The sequence below is a fragment of the Gracilinanus agilis genome, chromosome 6 (genome assembly GCF_016433145.1).
Source record: "Gracilinanus agilis isolate LMUSP501 chromosome 6, AgileGrace, whole genome shotgun sequence".
Lineage (NCBI taxonomy): Eukaryota > Metazoa > Chordata > Mammalia > Didelphimorphia > Didelphidae > Gracilinanus > Gracilinanus agilis.
In genome coordinates, this window is record NC_058135.1 from 179,564,974 (window position 1) to 179,582,741 (window position 17,768).

Genomic DNA, 17,768 nt, shown 5'->3' on the forward strand with positions numbered 1-17,768 from the left:
TGCTTTACTCACTATTTCAGATAGCCACTCATCCATGACTTCTCATCCTGAGAGATTTTCTTTGATGACTTTCTATCAATAAATAATCCACAATGCCCTAGAGGCCTTCCTCTGATCTATCTGCTGTCCATCACAATGACAATATGAGGATTCCGACTCATTTTCTTGTCATATTTTTAATGTGAATATTAATAATGTTAAAGATAATTTTAGAGTTGACATTTCTATAAATTGTAATATCATTATAATATTTTCATTGTACTTGCAAATCACTTTACCAATATTATTTAATTTAATTCACAAGATAACTCTGTAAGGGAGATACTATTTTTATCTTTATTTTCAAGATGAGGACAGTGACTGAGAGGTTATATTACTTGCCAGTTAATAAGGGTCTGATGTGGGATTTGAACTCATTTCTTCCTGATTCAAGTCCCATTCCTCCTGCCTAATTTCATACTACCTAAGCATGAGGAAACTGAGGCTGAGAGCAATTCATTGATTTGTCCAGGGTCAAACAGTTAGTAATTGTCTAAGGCAATATTTGAACTCAGGGTTTATCCTTTTTTGCCAACTAGCTATTCTCAAAGGGTCTATAATCATTTAGCAAGTGCTTAGAATTACAAAGAAGAAGATATGCATGTGTTTGTTCATTTCCCTATATTTTAAAGGTTATTAATATTTTTATAACATTTTCATCATCTTTCAAATATGGCAGCATATGTATTGTCCTACATCCTTAGTCTCTCATTTCTTCAAAGAAAAGAGGAAAACACATTCTCATCTTTCTAATTTAGGGCCAACCTTGGTCATTATAATTACATATTGTTGTTTTGATTTTTCAAACATGTATAATTTAAGTTAGAAAATTATCAAAATGTATAGTAGAGGTCACAAGAGTATAATATATGTGAGAAAGAGAGAGAATTTTCAGCTGGTGGTAGGAAATAAAGAAATACATCAAAGTAACTTTTATTATGCTCTATTTCAATATAAATATGCCCCATAGACTATTTCAGAATACTCCATAACTCAGCTACAAATTTCCTGAAAAGTCCCCAAAGTGAAATTGCTGAAGTTGTCTGCCAAATGTATATTCTTTAACATTTTATTATCGGTAATTGAACATTTCTATTGAAAAAAAGAATTCTTAATTAGCAAAAAAGAAACTAATTTTCAGACCCCACTTGTTCTTTTCTTGGATGTAAACAACATCCATTCCCATTTTAACAAAAGCTAAAGTTATCTGGTTTCTTCTTATTTGTGCCTCCAAGTATAGACTCTCTTGGGGACTTTGTTCTGAAAACTATCCTTTATTTACCTTTTTGACATCTCTCCATCATTTCCCTTCTCCCAACCCAGATTTAACTATGTATGGGAATGTTTTAAAATGTTGGTTAACTCATTTATTGAAAGACTTTATAAAATAATGTTGAAATCATTTTGATGTAATTTTTTATGATTTCTGATAACTACAGGCTACTTATATCCAGAGATGCCAACTGACATAGTAAATAGAGATCCTGGCTTCAAGCAAGGAAGGTCTGGGTTCAAATTCTGCCTCTGACACATCCTAATGGTGTGACCCTGGGCAAATTACTTAACCCCTTAGTATCTCTAAGCAATTTTCTAACACTATAAGTTATAGAGCAAATGTTGATATACACGAGTAGAGGGAGTTTCCTCTTCCTATATGGATGAAATCAAGTCTGATCCAAAAAATAATTATGTTCAATAATGGTTTAGCGTTATGAAGTAAGAATAATAGTAAACGTAGAAGGAAGATTCTACATCTAGTTTGTAGTCAACAGTCCAGTATTTCAATCCTGACTCTGCCATCATATGACCTTGGGCAAGTCAACTGATACATAAGCCTCACTTTCTTCATCTCTAAAATAAGGATATAATGGGTCAGACGACCTCTAAGATTCTCTGCAGTTCTATATCCATGTTCTTATGGCTACATATGGTGTTATCATTAGAATAGTGGGTTTAGGTAAAAATATTTGACCTTCCAGTGAATAATCTGAATTAATTTCTTTTAATATTGCCTGATTTGTCCTCCTTGCTGTCCAAGGGACTCTCAAAAGTCTTCTTGAGCATTGTAATTTGAAAGTATCCATTCTGTGGTACTCAGCTTTCCTCATAGTCCAACTCTCCAAGTCATACAGTGCTACTGGAAAAAAAAAACCATACATCTAATTATATAGTCCTTTGTCAGCAAGATGATGTCTCTGCTTTTAGTGAGTGTCCAGATTTGTTATAACTCCCCTTTTAAGGAGCGAGCTTCATTTAGTGTCACAGCTGTAGTCACTGTCTGCAGAAGTCTTTGAGTCCAAGATTATAAAATCTAACAAGCTTCTATTTCTTCTCTCTGTTTGCCAAGAGGTGATTGGACCAATTGCCAGAATCTTAATTTTTTTTTCATATTGATCTTCAAGCCAGCTTTTACTCTTTCCTCTTTTACCCTTATCAAGGGTCTTTGTAATTCTTCCTTTTCTGCCATCACAGGGGTATGGCCTGCAAATCTGATATTGCAGCTCTTTCTCCCAACAACCTACATTTCAGTTTTTGAATCATCCAACTTGGCATTTTACATGATGTCCTCTGCATATAAGTTAAATAAATAAGATGACAATAAACAGCTTTATATTACTCCTTTTCCAATTTAAAACCAATCACTTGCTCCACATTTGATTCAATTTGTTGCTTCTTGGCCCACATATAGGTTCCTCAGTATGCAAGTAAGAGGATCTATTACTCCCATTTCTTTGAGGTCTTGCCACATCTTGTGATATATACAGTCAAAAACTTTTGCATTATCAGTGAAGCAGAAGTAGATTTTTTTTCTGGACTTCTCTTTATTCTCCATAATCTAGCAAATGTTGACAATTCAGTTTCTGATTCCTTTGTCTCTGAAAATCAGCCTGCATTTATTGTGTTACTCCCCTCCCCACCACCCCATTTCTTATTCCACTTCTAATTTTCTATAGGGTAGGATATAATTCTATACCCCAATGAGTCTGTCTCTTCTTCTCTCTCTGAGCTAATTCCAATGAGAGTAAAGTTTAGACGTCACCAACCTCTTCTTCCCTTATATTGTATTAGTCTTCTCCCCCTACTCCCCTGCACTTTTTACATGATTTAATTTATCCCATTTTACTTTTCTTTCCCCATTTCTCTTATTATCCTCTTTTTCACTCCTAGTTTTATTATTTTTTGACATATCATCCTAAATAGCTTACTACCCCACCCTCTATATATACTTCTTCTAATCAAGATAAGGATAAGAATTTTTAAGAGTTACATATATATCTTTCCATTTAGGAATATAAACCATTTGAGTTTATTGAAGCCCTTATATAATGGATGGTATAATGGATTAGGCCAGTTCAGCTAATCTGCCCTGGGGCCAAATCTTCACAGTAGCCAGCAGGGGGAGGCTGAAGGTACCCAACCATGAGCCACCCCTCCGCCTTGGGATCCCAAAGTCAGCCCACATCTAATCTCAGTTCTCATCAGGGTAGGGGGAGGTTGGGTGGTTCAGCCAGCCCAGTCTTGTTTCAGGTTCCCCCCTTATTTTGTGGAAATCAACATAAATTGATTCCCACAATCAATTGTTGCCTACTTTTTAAATTGGGTTCAGTCAGAGAGCCCTGTGACTCTGTTTTGTTGTTGCTGGGTTTGGATTCATGTCTTTTGAAGCACATTTTAAAGATTGGTTTGGAAGAATAGTCAGAGAGGTTTAGGCTTTTGCTTCTCCTAAGTCACCATCTTGACCTCAGCCTGCATTGCTGAAGTCTATCAAGCATAAATTTTCCTGTGTGCAAAATGATGGTGGTGGTTGCAAGCTGGGTAACTAAATAACAACAATAAAAAAGTTAAGGACCTTTTAGGTGCTTGTAGAGTAGGAATGAAGAGCACTTATGTCATTTTTTAAAGCTAAATTTTTTAAAGGCAATTTTCTAAAAAAAAAAGGTTATTCCATTTAAACAGCTAAATTATACCTTCAATACAAACTAATAAAAACCATTGAATGTAAATTAATATATTTATTGAGATTGTACATGAGCATGAAGGACAATTATTGTTCAGTAATTTGAACATCTTTGTCATTGCCTTTATATAGGACTGGGATGCAAACTGATCTGTTCCAAATGATGGGCCAATGTTGAGTTTTCCGAATTTCCTGGTATATTGAGTGTAGCACTTTAACAGAAACTTTTTTAAGGATTTTAAATAACTCAGCTGGAATTCCATCACCTCCTCTAGCTTTATTGTTAATAATGTTTCTAAGACCCACTTGATGTCCATTCTCCAGGATGCCTAGCTCTAGATCAGTAAACCATTGTTGTGGTGATGTTAAGATCTTTCTTTTGTGGTTCTTCTGTGTATTCTTGTCACCTCTTCTTAATATCTTCTACTTATGATAAATCCCTACCACTTTTCTCTTCTATCATGTACTTAGCTGTTAACATGCCCTGAAATTAATTTATAAGGCAAAGGTAGAGTTTGCTTCAGGGACCTAGAAGGTATGATATAGATAGAAATTCATTTACACTGCTATTCACACTTAAGCTTCAATCTCTCTCCCTCTCATTCTTCCTTTGGGAATGTTTGCTGCCAATGAGCACATGTGAAAGAGAAACTAAAAAATCCATCTTGGCTGCAAAAAAAAAAAAAAAAAAAGAATTAGAGCTGCTAGAAAGTTAACCCCTTAACACTACAGTGAACCACACTTTCACCCCAGGGAGAAATACAAGACTTCTAATCTTATGGACTTACCCTTAGAAATGAGTTTCTCTCTTTCTAAGGGAAGGATATTTGGACTCTGTGTCCAAACCATGTTATAATGTCCAACTAATTCATTATAATACTGGAAAACAGAATCTAAGCCCTTTACTCCCCAATATTGTGGTTTATCAATATTTTACTTTTTGTACTCTATGTCAGTAGGTATGATCCTCTTCTCCCCAAGAAAATATCAGAAACTCTCCACTTACTCACTAAAAGACTGGATCCCAAGAATCTAACACTGTTCAATAGCTCTTCCTTTTCTCTCTAGAATACTAGATTTTGATACCCTCCTTTTGGGAAGAATGGATAAAAATGCTGCTCTGCCTCAGGTCATACACAGCCCTTCTCTGCATCCTTCAGAAATCTAATTCTTTTCTTAGTACTTTGAGATGTTAGGAAAGTCATCAAGTCTCTCTGGACCTCATCTGTAAAATGAGGAGGTTTGACAAATAGCCTTTAGGTCCTTTAGACCTATGATCACTTAAACAATCAATAATCGTGTATCCTTTATGCTGTTAATTCCTTTATTTCCTAGTCTGTCCTCTAAGGAGAATAGGGTCAAAATAGTGAAAAGGACAAAAGTCTATGATGAAAATTTTATAAACCTAGCACAAAGCATTGCCTCTAAGTCATAACAGTATGAGCCAACTGAGTCATTCTCTATCACTGAGACTTTTAACTAGCTGTCCTCAGAAAGGTAAGAGTAAAACAAAAAGTACCACTGTGCATATCTACACCTTTCATAGGAAGATGTCAAAATTCAAAAGAAATGTTCATAATCCTTTAATCTTGTTATCAAGTCAATTATGGGACCCTTATTTCTCAAAAATAAAAAGGTATGGTCCTCATAAATGCTTATTCCCTTCTCCCTTTCTACTTCAGAAATTATTTCTATAATATCCCCCCAAAATGAACATTCAGATTCTGCTTTGACAGAATTATTAAGAAATTGGCTATATCAAATAGCCATTAATATCTTTTCTATGGCTTCTAGTCATTGGTTCTAATTCTTTCTGATAGAATAATACTGTGTTGGGCTGATATTTTTTCAGAGGACAATCGTTAAAATATCCGAAGACAACTATCTTGGACTCCCCTAAGCATAATGAATTTTGTGCCTATATTTCCAATATATAGCACTCAACACTAAACTTCTTAAGAACAGGAGACCTGTTTTATTCATTTTATTCTTCTCTTTAATTACTTGGCATAGTGCTTTATTAACAGTAGGTATCCAATACATTTGGTGTAAAACTCAAGGAAAAAAAGATGTTTTTAAAAGGAAAACAAAACAAACCCCCATATTTGTTGTAATTGTTGTGTAGTTGTTTTAGTGCTGTCTGTATTTGGGTTTTTTTGGCAAAGATATGGAAATGGTTTGCCATTTCCTTCTTTAACTCATCTTACTGATGAGGAAATTGAGGCAACTGTGTTGGATGACCTACCCATGGTCACATAGCTAGTAGGTGGTTGAGGTCAGATTTCAATTCAGGAAAATGAATCTTTCTGACTAGGCCTGGCACTCTATTCACTGAATCATCTAGCAGCTCCTCAAATCTTCACTTCTGATTAAGTAATACAAATATTGGTTCTCTGAAAACCTCTCGTGAAAAATTTAATTTGATAATATAATAATAAAATAAAAATGAATAAAAGCTAAAAAAGAAATGAATGTTACATAAAAACCAGAAATCATCAGTAAAAAATGAGTATTTAATTGGTAGATTTGTATTTTCAAAGAAGATATCTGTCAACACAAATGAATGGTTTGTTGTAATTGTGGAAATTCCAGACACTGCAGCAGGCTAATAGGAATGTATTTTTGGACAGAAGAGACTCCTAATTTCACCAAGTGCTCTCACTACTACAGATGTTAGCATAATTGCTCTTCTTCCCATCTCAAGCTCCTAGAGTGAATGGAAGCCTAGAAGACTCCCAGGAAGTAAAAAAGAATCAGAAGAGTACATGGCACAACTGGAGATTTCAGAGCATTTCACGACAATCCCCAAAGTTCTAAAGTATTGGTTAAGTTAGATAGGCTGCTGAATTACCATGAATAGAGCTTGCTGTTGGAGCTTGTTTTCCTTACTAGTGTGGTATTAGAATTGTGCTCATCTAGCCATCCAAGTTCTCTTATCCATACCACCTTGTATAACAAGAACTACCATCTTGTCCCAGGTGACCAGTGGCATTCATTTATTAATTTTCTTGGTGTACTTAAAAGGGAAGTCTCTAGTCACATTTGTCAAGGCTTATTAGGAGATAAGGTTGGCCAGGTGGATGGAGGAGTGTGGTGAACCTGTAAGCTGAGTTCAGCTGAGAAGGGAAGGCGATGTAAAGCAGAGAACCAGGTATTTTACTCAGGGCTAATTATCAGCGTATTCCTTTTCCTTTATTCCTTTTTGCTTGATATACATTTGCCACTTCACTTTGCCCAGGGTCACATAGCTAGTATGTGTTTGAGGTCAGATTTCAGCTCGGAAAAATGAATCTTCTGGACTCCAGGCCTGGAACTCTATCTAGTGTCCCACCTAACGGTCCCTCTCCTCTCCACTACTGATTAAGTAATCCAAAAATTTAGGTTGATTTTATCCACTATACCTTGTGGTGGATGAACATTTAAATATCTCTAGATCTTATGAAATTGGGTCCTAATTTATATCTCTATTTTTCTTAGCAAAATCTTTATGGAAAACATGAGATTCTCAGAGATCTTTGACAGAAAGAAAGGAACTGATCTGGAAAAACTGATTTCAGGTGTTGCAAACCTATGGAAAGGAACCAATAATCTTAATTAATTAATCTTAGTCTTTCTTGGTTTATATTAGAGTGTGAGATGCTGTCACACTTAAGGTAAGAAACCAGTTATATAGTACCGCCCAAATTCTATTTCTTCTGAGCGAGGACATAACTTGTTGCCATGACAACAGCTATACAAAGATAGTACAAGGAAGAACAAGAAATATATGCTAGAATTGAGAAAAGGACAGTAAATGAATGGCTTCTGATTTGGCTTTGATTCTCTGAAAAATAAATATAAGCCTTTTCTAGCTTTCCCCCCACAGGTGAGATAGCCATCAATGACACTGTGGATGTCTGCTCCCTCAACAAGCCACCGCCTTTAGTAGACTCCACAAACACCATCTGTGTGTGATGAAGAAATGTTTTCAGAAATAAATGAGTCATATGCTAGAGCTTTTCACTTGTCAGTGCAAAATGAAAAATAGACCGATGTTAAATCTCAACTCTCTTATACATACTAGTTTCAGTGGGGCTTCCACTAAGCATCATAGAACTTGAGTATCTTTTAACTTATGCACATAGTTTAAGGTCACCCCAAGTCCTAAAACTGATCTTCTACTTAATTACTATGGCATAGTTCCAACTGTCACAAATCCCGAGGACAGTGCTGAACGGAGGCAGGGTTCTTTGTTCTTAAAGGGAAAAGGACGGAGGTCCCGCCTCAGTTAATAAAGTCAACATCCCGTGTCTGACTCTGGCTAAGTGGCTAGACGAGTCACTTATCTTTCTAAGCACCACTTTCTTGTGTTTTTCCATCAGTAAATTAGAACCAAACTTAAATACCACTAAAATTCAGCTAGAAAAATCTTTGTCTTTCATCTCCTTTAGGCAGAAAATTAAATGTGGAATCACTAGATCAAAGGTTATATATATTGCGTTCATTCTTAGCAAAATATTATGAATATCTCCATAGTGATTAGACTAATTTATAGTTTCAACAACAGTGCTTAATGTGCCTATTGTGTAATTAGAATTCTCTCCCCAACTACTTTCCCAGCATTCCATGTAGGTAGGATATAAGTTTTGTGCAGCCCCGCCTCTCGCTCTCTTCTTCCGGAAACGCGGCACATACCTTGAGAAAGAACATGGAATGCTGGGAGAGAGAGTCCTTGGGGAGAGAATTCTAATTACGCACTATCTTTCCACAATCCTTCCAACTTTCATTGTTTCTATAATTTTGTCATCTTTGCCAGTTTGCTGGGAGTGAGGTAAGACCGAGTTGTTTTTTTATTTTTTAACATTATGTATTATATCTTTTGTTTCTAATTCACTTATTTTTCCCACTGTATCCCTCTCTTCACTACCTCCTAGTCATCTCTTATTTAAAAAAAAATTCTAGAAGAAAAAACTGAAGATAAAAAAACCCTGATGTTATATTGTGTTCCACACCCATTTTTTCCTACCTCTATAAAGAAGCAAGGGAGGCAGGTATCATTTCATATACCTTCTGGGAAGTCAAAATTAGCTTTTATAATTTGGAACAAATATTTTCTTTTAAAAAGTTTTTTCTTTTCCCAGATTACATCAATAAAATCTTTTAAAATAATTTTCTGTTATTTTGTGATCCATGTTTTTACTTCCTCTCACCTCTTCATTCTCCTCTGGATAGCCGATAATGTGATATAGTTATTGTGTTATTATGCAATATATATTTCCGTGTTCTTCATGTGAAGCAAGAAACATATCATTTACACTAAAGGAAATTCACAGAGGAAATAAAGTGAAGTATAGTATGCTTCAATCTGCAGTCAGAAAAAAAAGGTAAAAAAAAAAAAAGGGGGGGGGGCAGCCGGCTAACTCAGTGGATTGATAGCCAGGCTTAGAGATGGGAGGTCCTAGGTTCAAATTTGACCTCAAACACTTCTCAGCTATGTGACCCTGGGCAAGTCACTTGACCCCCATTGCCCACCCTTACCACTCTTCTGCCTTGGAGCCAATACACAGTATTGACTCTAAGATGGAAGGTAAGGGTTTAAAAAAAAAAAATCTGCAGTCTCTGTCAGTTCTTCATATGAGGATGGATAGCTAGTTTTATTATGTCTCCCTTGAAGTCCAGAACATAAATTTTTAACTATTTTATTATTGTTCTTTCAGAGTACATTGTGGTAGTCATTATATATACTCTTGTACTGGTCCCACTTGCTTTCTTTTCTATCATTTCATGTAAGTCTTTTCAAGCATCTCTGTATCATCTTATTTGCCACGACTTGTAGCACAATAATAAGCCATTGCATTGATATACCACAATTTCTTTAGTTATTTCCTAAGAATTTAGCAACTACTTTGTAGCAATTGATTTCCCTAAATTTGGCCCCTTCCTACTTTTTTCCAGTTCCATACATTCCATATCACTTCACCTCATTCAATAAACTCCAGTGACCTCCAGGTTGTCTTCAGGTTCAAATATGAAATCCTCTGTTTGGCTTTTAAACTCCCTCAGAACTGGGTCTTTGCCTACTTTACCAGTCCTCTTGCTCTTTACTCAATTCTACACTGTGTAGTTCAGTAACACTAACAACCTCATTGTTTTCTGAAGACAGCACTCCATCTCTTGTCATTTACCTTCTTGGGGATATATGATATGAAATTCTGTGTTAAAGGATATAGACATTTTAAATACTTTATTACATTATTTCAAAATTGCCTTCCAGAATGATTTTACTAAATCAAAGATCCTCTAACAATGCATTAGTATGGCTATCTTTCCATATTGGAATTGAATATTCTTGATTTTTTTGGTTATCATTGGCATTTTCTTCATGTGGGATGTATTTTGATGCACATTTTTCTTATTTGGGATTAGGAATATTATTTCATATTATATTAATAGTTTATAATTCTTCTGAGAAACATTTATTAATAATCTTTAACCACCTTCTATTAGAGAATGACTTGTCTTATATGTTTCTGCTAATTGTTTATATAGCTTATATATCAGGCCCTTTTCAGAGATATTGGAAACATATTTTTCCCAACTGACTGCTTCCCCTTTTGTCACAGTTGAATTAATTCTATTCATGCAAAAGCTTTTCATTTTGATATAATTTAAAGTATTTATTTTATCTCTTTTCTTTGGTTATACTGTTTGGTTAAGAATTTGCCCATTTTTATTGTTCAGTTGTTTTCAATCATGTCTGACTCTTCCTGATCCCATTTTGGAGTTTTCTTGGCAGAGATACTGAAGTGGTTGGCCATTTCCTTCTCCAGCTCATTTTATAGAAGAAGAAACTGAAACTAACACTGTTAAATGACTTGCCCAGGATCACATTGCTAATAAGTGTCTAAGGCCAGATTTGAACTTAGATAGATGAATTTTTCTGACTACAGACTGGGCATTCTATCCACTTTACAATCTAAATGATCATTATGTATACCCTTTCTAAATGGATATGAAAGCTATATGACCTATTCTAAATTTTTTATGGTATAATCATTAATATTTATATCACAAAATCATTCGAATTAGTTGTGGCAAATAATTTAGGCTATTGGTTTCATCCTCATTTATACAGGGTTCCTTTTCAGTTCTCCCAGAAATTATTGTCAAAAAAAAGAAGGAATTCTTTCATATATAATGTATGTTATCAGGGTTATTGAATACTAGGTTATTAATTCTGATTCTTCCTTTTCTAATTAGTTCCATTGACTGCTCATCATTTTAAAAAAATACCTAAAGGTTTTGATGATTTAAACTTTATAAGTTAAGATCTGATTCACTTTTATTCCTAAATGACCATCCCTTTTTCCCCTGGTTTCTAGATCTTGTATTCCTTCAAATTAATTTTTATTATTTCTTAAAGTATATCTTTAGTACTTTTAATGTTTAAGCACTAAATTTATAAATTAATTTTGGTAATGTTACCATTTTAATGGCCTTGAAATGAGCACTGATTATTTCTATATTTAAATTGTTCTTCATTTCTTTCATGAGGGTTTTGCAACACTATCCATCTATCCATTGGTCTATCCATCTGTGTATCTATGTATCTGTTTATCTATCTACATACTTATCTATCTATCTATGTTTGGGTGGAGTTATGTCTCAGATATTATGTGCATATTATAGATATTTAAAATGTGAATAAAGTTTTTTAAATGAATATTTCTTAAATATTGTATTTCCATAAAGAAATCATCTTGATTTTTTTAAATTTTATTTTGTAGCCTGAAACACTATTCTCTATCATTTATCTCAATGCATTTCTTTGAAGTTTCTCTGAGAGTTTAACTCATCATCTCGTCAGCAAAAAAAGGTCTAATCTGCTTTCATCTTTATATGTTACCTTATTTTATTGACTATCTAAGACTATGTTTCTAAAGTTTTGTAGTATTTTTCATATAATATCAAATAATATTTGGAATATATTTGCTTACTCAATTTTGGGGGAAAGTTCTGATATTTTTGCTATCATATAATGCTAACTTTTGGTTTTAAACAAGTAAATTTTCATCATTTTAAAAATAGATTCCTTTGTACATTATGTTGTAGGTTTTAAATTTTTTCTGCATAATCATTTATATATCCTACCTTGTCAAAAGCTTTGCATCAATTGAGATAATCATGTGGTTTTAGAGCTTTTAAAATATTATTATCTTAATTATTTTAAAATGTTGAACAATTCTTCCATCCTTGTTATTGGTCTAAATTGATCATACTAAATAATTTTGGGGGTAAATTACAATCATATTTTAGTTGGGATTTAATTAATATTTTAATAAAAATATTTAATAACATTTATCTATAATTCATTTTCATTACTTTGTTAATCCTTGGTTTAGGTAATAGAATTATATTTGTCATAAAATGAATTTGGTGGAGTACTTTCTTGAATTTTGATAATAATTTATATAATATAGATATGAATTATTCTTTTAAAGTTTCATAAAATTATTCCATAAATCCTTCTGGATTGAGTTTTTCTCTCTACACCTACCCTTCGGTAGTTTAAAAAGTAACTTTTGGTAATTGCTTAAATATTTCTGCATTCTATGTAGTTATACCCTTTATTTCAGAGAGCATCAAACAGGAGACAAGATTAAATTATTTTCTTTCCTAGACATAAGACTTTCCTGATCTAGTGTTTTGTTATTGTCATATCAGGGTTTAGTTTTCATGAGGCCATGTCTCCGCCCTTAGAAACATCTGGAAGAAAGGTCTTAACTACAAATGGGTTTCAATATTCTCCATTAAGCATGGTCCAGTCATGCTGGACCCCCATCCTAGTTTTTCCTTTAACTTCCCTTTCCTTTTCTGACTGTTGTTGGGAAATGGCAATGATGCAATTCTGACCAGAGTTTCTGCAGCCTTGAAAGGAGGAGGAGTGCTGTTCAACATAGGGGTTGCCCCAGGTAGAAAGCAGAAAGTTTTGTCCACTATCATCTCTTCTCCCAGTTTATAATGTCTGACATTTTTTGTATGATGGGAGTAGGTGGATAGGGGAAGAGATATATAGGCAGTCTGTTATACCAATATGAGCACAAGTTCATGGCTGATATGATCCTTCTTGCTGCCTGAGTGCAAACTGGTAAGACAAGGGGGATTGTTTGAGCTCTTTAAAGATTACCAGTCTCCAGTTTTCATTTATACAGATTTTAACTGGTTTGAAGTCCATCATTTTTATTCTGAAAATGCTCAACCTCGGGCGAATTTTTTTTTTTTTTAGTGATGGTACAGACTAAAGTATAGTCCACTGTTTCTTGGTTCTGTGACTCAAACTGTCCCATGTCTGGTTTGCATTTCTTTCATTAGGGATTTGAAGCCGTCCTTCATATTGTTACTAATCATTTGAAACTCATAAAATCTATTTGACTAGGTATACATTGAGGAGGTACGGATAATACAATAGGCTACTTGTGAATGATACTTCAGTGTGTATCACCTTCACAGGTGTGCTTTTGAATTTGGCTACTAGGGACATTACACCGAAGGCATTGTATTTTGGATGAGGGATAGAGTTGGAAAGCATAGAATTTCAAACTAGGAATATCATCCAGTAAGGTCAGACCTGATTAGAGAGCATTATGGTGGCAATAGGAAGATACTAGGTACCTAGATACAAAACTTATGGGAATTTGGCCATATATAAACACAGAGAAGGAGAGAGGATTTTAAAGGAAAAAAACTGGTTAACTAAATGTTTTCCTTTATCTATGCCATCAACTCACACTAAAGTCAAAGCTTAATATAATAGGCTTAGGGGGACTGAATTGCCAAAGGATAAACTCAAAATTTAATTCTTTCCCTGAAGCCAATTAAATTACCCAATTTCTACTCATGTCCATTACTCATTGGTATCAAATTTGTTGTTGCAAAACCTCTAAGGAAATCTCAACAATATGGATAGTTTATCATTTTAATAAAATTCTAGGAAGAATAACATGTATCTTTAGGATTATAGATTTAGAACTTGAAAAGAATCTAGAAGCCACTGAGTCCAACCCCTCATTTTATAGATGAAGAAACTGAAGACAGAGTGGTTTTTAAAGAGCATAGCTGTTCATTGAATGAAAGGATCCTCTTTTCCTTTAGTCTTTCTTTTTAGTTTCCATTTATCTTTAGTCCTTTATGCCTTACTGTTCACTCCTACCTATATGTAGACTTAATGAGCTCTCTCAGAGAGCCACAGTCTGACTGGAGCTCAAAGTAAGCCCTTGATTCATGTCTTTGTATAATTGAATTAAGCTTTGTATAGAGGAAAAGACATTGACTTTGAAGTCAGAGGACCTGAGTTTAAATATCAACTCTATCAATTACTACTTATGTGAACTTGGATAAATTATTTCATCTCCCTGTGTCCAGTTTTCTAACCCATGTAATAAGAGGGTTGGACTAGATGACTTCTGATCCTTGCAGTTTTAGAACTCTGGTCCTATGATTTATAATATTTCTGCCATTCAAATCCTCATAGCATATTTGGTGTAAGGTCTTCCTATTTTTATATTAGTTAATTTCTAATTTTAACTTGGTTGGTATAGTTATCTGAGAGTGTGCGTGCATGAATATATATGTGTATATGCATGCATGTATATATATATGTATATATATATATACACACATGCACAAGTGAATTCTCCATCATTAAAGATTTAGCTGGTTATTCAGAAATAATCCAAAGTTTTTTTTCTATTCAATCTCAAATGGGAACTAGAAATAAGGGATACTTTCACTTGAATTGAGAACTACGTGGTTTTATTACTTGTTCTATATGTATTTTTAGAAAACAGGATCCAAAATTTCTAAACTTTAAGTCAATGTCATAGATTTCTATTTCTCAGGTACTGATGATGCCACACGTACAATTCTTAATATTCATCCTTCTTGGACATTTTCAGCAAGATTTTCAAATTTTAAAACTTAATAGAACAATCTTACTATTTCCTGCTCCCATTCTCATAAAAGTTTGATGGTCCTAAGGACAGACACTTTTAGCAGGCCCTTTGAATAGAACCTGGAGGTGTCTTGATGACCTATCCCTAGTTTTTTCATAGATTGGCACAGGATTTTCACTCAGAAGTAATACACTCTTTAGGGACTCATACTCTATGGCCTTTTTTCCTGGGACTACTACAATGATATGCTATTTATCAGTACAATGGCCTGAAAGAGCTTCCCTCTGTCTCAACTTAATCCAGGAAATCCATTTCTCAAGGCATGTATTGAGGTCTGTGGGAAAAGCCAGAAGGACATGTGATTTTCAGGTTCTTAAAAGTACCAGGATAGCATTGCCATAAAGGCAAGGACTGGCTATTGTGTCTTTTTATTTCCCCAGTGCTTTGTGAAGTACCTGGCATATAATATTACTTGTCCTTCCTTTTTTAAAAACCTTTACCTTCTGTCTTAGAATCCATAAATATCAGTTCTAAGGCAAAAGAGTGGTATGGGTTAGGCAACTGGGGTCAAATGACTTTCCTAGGGTCACACAGGTAGGAAGTGTCAGAGACCAGATTTAAATCTAGGACCTCCTGTCTACAGGTCTGGCTCTTTATCCATTAAACCACTTGGTTGCTCTTTGTCCTTCATTTCTGAAGAGGGCCAATGACATCATGTATAATGTCTTGACTTGTGCATGAATTAGATTTAAGTGAGGCATAATTGCACAAAATTATCAACCTCACTCCTTTTTATCGAGTTATCAAAGTTCAGAGGCAAGACGAAAGTCAGGATAACTGGAAGTGGCCCACGATGGAGTGGATGACCTCGGTATCATCAATGTTTGACAAACTCTATGCATTGCACAGTATCTTCCTATGTTCACTAGAAGAAATTGTTCTCTACTACTCATTTCTCTGGAAGAACTGGAGTAGACAACCCCCTTGATCATCAAAAGTGTGAAGTATGTCTATCAATCAACAACTTTTAATTTAATCAACCAAAAACTTAAAACACCCCTACTTAACACTTTGTTAGCGAACAACTAAGAGAATTCACAAGTCATTTACTTAAAGAGTTCACATCCTCAGAAACTCAAACAGTCAGTAACTTGTGAATCCTTTTGATAAGAGTTTACACCTTCAGAGGATGAGAGGTGTGAATGCCACAGACACTGTCCCCCTAGGCAGTTTGGAAGCTGTGATTGGCCCCTGTGAAGAGGGGAAGGGACAAAAAGGATATAAAAGTCCTGATCTTCTTTGGCTTGAATCTTCAGCTTGGAGCTTTGGCTGGTGACCTGCCTCTTGAAGGTGACTCTGGACTTGGACCTCAGCTTTGACTTGCAACCTTGGCTCTTGGACTGTTTCTTGGTGTGAGTGAGTAGCTAGCCTTCCTTTCCTGGCTTCTGGAGAGATTAGTTCCAGAGAGACCTTCCCTTCTTGGAGGAGACCATGTAGGTGGAATACACCAGGTCCTTTGGTGGAGGGTTAACAAGCCCTGATAGGCTATACATCTTCTCTACCCTTTTTTGGTATTCCTCTACTTTCATTCTTTCTACCTTTTTGTAAATAAAGCTACTAAAAGTCATTTTGGCTTGAGCTATAATATTTTTAAATCAGCGACCAAAGAATTTAGAATTCTCACATATTTAGTTAAATCCTTAATTTAATTCCTTACAAAAGGTTTAAAGCCCATCAGCTCCCCTCAACTTGGTTTAGCCCATCTGCCAAGGTGGTTTTATTGAGGTGTGGACATTGCACATGCTACAGACTGTTGGAGCCACAAGTGAGAGTTGAGTACAAGATGGATGCAAAGGGTGGATGAATAGCCCAGAAATGAGCTCAGTGAGCCCTCACACCAAAGGTGCTGGTCTATATACTCCAAAAGGTACTTAGTAGATATTTAATTGATTGATTAACTTCTGTGTCACCCTTTCACCCTCTGCTTTATCTTACTATCTGTGTGTTATCTCTTTGCCCAGTGAATCTACTTTGTCTGTTTAAAAGATAAATGCAAATAATACCAAATCATGTTTAAACTCCTTTCAAAAATCATCAACCAATCCAAATATAGACCTTATCACCTCGGCAATACTCCATTTGGAGGAAAAAATATTGCCAGTCATTAGCAGAATATTTCAGAAAGAGGTAGTAACAAATTATTCAAGAAAAACATCATTAGTGCTTTCTCATCCAAATATAAAATTTCTTTAAAAATAATCTATTTTGTTCCTTGGTAATTATACTGTGTATGGTTTTTTTGCTGTCAAACATCTGATGATGAGCTTTTAGGTGCTCTTTTATAGAACCACTCAACTTAGCTCATAAAATATTTGATTGCTTTTAATGTTTTTATTACCATTCATTGACAACAAATGCAGTGATGGCACTAGCTGCACATTTAAATAAGCACCCATTAGAAATGGTGCCATTTTGTGCCAGAGCTATAAGACATGACTCTTCTGCTAAAAATACTGCTTGTGAAGTGATAGAAGAAGCCAGTGGACCCTTTCACATTAGAATACTATTCAATCCCTGCACATTTTTCCACCCACAAGAGCCCTCATTAATTCTCATGGTTATTAGGATTAAGAAGCCACTGCACATATTTAATTGCAGCACCTGCTAGTGGTTAGAAGGACCCCCTTTCCACTGTCATGTTTCAAGATAATTCAACAATTCCATTGTTCCTTTCATAGAGCAGGCTCACTAGGGGGAAAAAAGGAAGAGGAAGGGAGAGAAAGCAGAGGAAAAGTGAGAAAAGGAAAGAGAGACAGAGAGAGAATTGGGGAAGAATAGGA